Source organism: Ruditapes philippinarum, unplaced genomic scaffold (assembly GCF_026571515.1).
Source record: "Ruditapes philippinarum isolate M1 unplaced genomic scaffold, ASM2657151v2 ctg7832_1_1_1_1, whole genome shotgun sequence".
NCBI lineage: Eukaryota > Metazoa > Mollusca > Bivalvia > Venerida > Veneridae > Ruditapes > Ruditapes philippinarum.
The window spans coordinates 37,045-40,643 of NW_026864176.1; the positions used below are offsets into that span (position 1 = coordinate 37,045).

Here is a 3,599-nt window from a genome sequence, read left to right on the forward strand (position 1 = left end):
TGGATCCTGATCAGACTGCGCGGTTGCGCAGGCTGGTCTAGATCCATGCTGGTCGAAAACGCATTATGTTGGTTTTGTCATGACGTGGCTCATTTATATAGACATCTACGGTAGTACCAGTGACTACAGACCGACCTTTCACGTTCATTGAGGACAACAGGAACATTGCATGGCTAACAGTGGTTCTTACATTCGGCGTGTTGTTGCTAGTTATTGTCTGTGGTTTTATGATGATGTACAGTATCCAAATAAAAAGGTTTAGATGGTGTATACCCTGGTGCCGTAAACGTCTTCTAGGATTGAAGAGTATGACAAGAAGGTAAGATATACATGTGTGCGGAATATTTTAACATAGAATCGGATGTGGCATATGAACTTTTATGAAGCCGACACGGTATGCACTAGGCAATATGAAAATGTTATACATACATGTATGTTAGTGTATGATGATAAACAGATGTGCATTTTCTAGTGACGCAAAAGATATTAGGCATTAAGACTGATACCACAAAAAGAAGATTTGATTATTCGATATTCTAATAAGTATCGATGGTGGTCAAATGCATGAATTTGTGTCCGAAATGCATATACAAAACTTACTTTGAAATAACGGGATATATATAAAGATAAAAAAATAACAAAGCATCAAAAGAAAGGTCATAAAAACGAACATATTAGTGAATAAAGCACGTGTTGATACCAATGACAAGTTTAAATTATTATTGCAAATCAAATCAAGTGACTCGAGTGTTGATATTGCCTCTGTTGGTAAAGAAATATCTAATAACAGCAGACAAGGTAAAGTATTTGGATTTGGATAGATATTATTACTTTATAATATAAAACAAAGAAAAAGAAAAGAAAAAGAAAACAAGAGCGCAATTTGAATGTAAATTGTTCTGTGAGATAATTAATAAAAAAAACTACGTTTTTCTTTACCTAAATAAAATGTTAAAATACAGAAGTTACATGGGTCCACAAATGCATTTTGATTATTCATGGTATTAACCATTTATTGATACTGTAGAGAAAAGAGAAGGTACTACCGTGGTCTACTGCTGCAGAAGAGATGGATGAGATGAATGAAGACTCTGATGATGATGAAGATGTTACAACTGCTCTCCAACACAGGGAGGATGATGACGACGAGACAGCAGCGCCACCTATGATTGTGGGCGAGACTCAAAGCTAAAGGGGAATTTGTAGCACGTGGTCCTACAGTCAGGAAAGCTGGTGTCCCTCGAGCAGCTGTATACGATGAGCCCAAACCACAACTCAGTAATCTTTATCACATTTAATCAAATATTGCTGTCATACATTTTGTACACAAATGTATTCATATAAGATACAATCATGCTTTATTCATATATACATTATCAACGTTTTATACTAGTTTGTGAAGTTACGGGTTACAAAAGTTGTTTGGTTCAGATAGGACGTGTAAGCGTTACTTTGACATCATTGTAAAGCATTAACGATTTTGTAAAATTCAATAATCAAAATCCTCTAAAACAACTTAATTGTATATCAAATCGTTTCTATTATATATTGTTACACACTGTTCTTTGTCATACATCTTCGATATAGTTATACTTATTTTTCTTCCAAGAACTGTTAAAAGAATGTCATTGTAAGTAATGCACAATGATGCCATGATCCGTAATTGTTATATTACATTTTATAAATTTTCGTAACATGATATTTATGTACATTTTCAGAGAAAGAAACGTCGAAGAAATTGATGAAATCTGATTCAGATTTTTGGAACAGTTAAAGAGGTACATTATAGAGGAATCAAGTAAACGCAGACAAAAAATAATAACAATGAATATTGGGAAGAAACTGAAGGGTTCGATATATAAACAAATTAAGTTTGTTTTGTTTACATTAATAGTTTTAGTTCTTATGTTTTCTGCCTATTATAGCGTATTTCAATTGTGTTAGTATAGTATGTCTTTTAATTGAGTTGACATAAACCACAAAAAGAATGCCAGTTAAAAAAATTATGGCATAGTGAAATGATTAAAAGGTTGTTGTTTGATTTTTTGTTTTAATTATTTGGTCAACTTCAAGCTTTATTAACACTTATTTTAGATACGTCAATTATATTTTAGAGTGAAAAAAAAATCACAAGATAACGTTGCCTAAATACATATACATATATATACACACATTGTTAATGAATTTCTTTGAGTCTGTAATACTTGTATTAGCCGTAAACTTTTATAAGGTAAAAAATTCAGTCATAAACATTCGATAGGTAATAAAACATTGTATGTGAAATTGAACGCAACATTATCTCGTGTATATTTTCAATCTGAAATATTATTGACGTAGCCAAAAATGTATGCAATGCCATGCGAACAGTTTTAAAAAAATGATTTGAGAAAAAAAAAATCAAAGCACAGAGAAGGCGCTGAATTTGTTTGGGTCTCAGAATGTCAGAAAGGTGAAGGTTGTGAGATTATAAAACAATTTGTTTTTTGTATAGTGCCACCAATGCTTTCCAGCGTTTTAATTGTAGTAGATTGGCTATAAAGACTAATTGCAACACTGATATTCAATCCAATGTTTATTTGACTTAAGCAATTTGAAAAAAAAATGAGTTGCCTTAACTGGGATTTGAACTCTAGACCTCTCGCTTCCTAAGCGGGCGCGCAAACCCCTCGGCACTGTGAATTTATATGTTAACTGCCTGAAGAAAAGCATATTATTCTATATTAGGGTTTGTAACGACGCTAACTGTTGTTTAACACTTGTGTAAATAATCATGGCGCTTACTATAAGCATGTATATCTATAAAGAATAAAACAATATTAGAAATCTTCGACCATTCGGAATTATTTTGCTTGAAAATAATGCGCCTGTCATGTGACCATATTTACGCAGTGATCTCCCCTGAATTTTTCGGCCTTAGTGTTACATATAAAGGGAAGTAAACCTCTTCAAAAAAAAGCGAACTACTTTCGGCATTTGCAATTAACAGCATGAGAGCCTGAAATTTCGCTACCATTATTTGTTTGGTCTGACGACCCAAACAAATAAAAAAACCACAATAATATGGTCGTGAATATCTTGTTTATGTATCACTAAGTTTATAGTCAAATTGTTCAGTGTAAATGTTTTGTTAGTTACTTTATTCTCTTTGCTTTATTATTGTTACTTATTTGTAGTCATAAATTGTCATGGTAACCAGTGAAAATGTAAACAACTACTCTTGTCTGGCTTCTATGTTCTGCGTTATGAGTTCCCATAACCGGTGTCACTTGTGACTCAGATCCGCTCTTTTACTACATCCGTTACCACAATAAACAACACAGACGGTGATGATCAAAAAGCAGAAAGTCCAGTGATAAAACAAAACCCAGCAATCATTCCAATCATACATCTTCGTCTGTGTGCTCTAAAACAATAATAAAATGCGTCGTTTATGAAGGGGACCAGTCAGTCACGTGATCCACAGCAAAACATTTATTTATCACTATAATTTTCAACAAACATGATTCATAAAGGAATGTTGATATTCCTTTTCTGCATGCGACACGAAACTTATTATCTTTTTATCAAAAATATATTCGAAGCTATTTTCTATGTATGTA

At 32.9% G+C, this 3,599-nt stretch overlaps 1 long non-coding RNA gene across 1 annotated transcript; it reads left to right on the forward strand.

Annotated features, from left to right (window-relative positions):
* LOC132724710 (uncharacterized) lies at window positions 1–1,814 on the forward strand. The gene is made up of 3 exons (XR_009624954.1): window positions 1–319; window positions 1,028–1,278; window positions 1,719–1,814. It is a non-coding gene; the product is annotated as an uncharacterized LOC132724710 (long non-coding RNA).
* The last annotated feature ends 1,785 nt before the right edge of the window (window positions 1,815–3,599 follow it).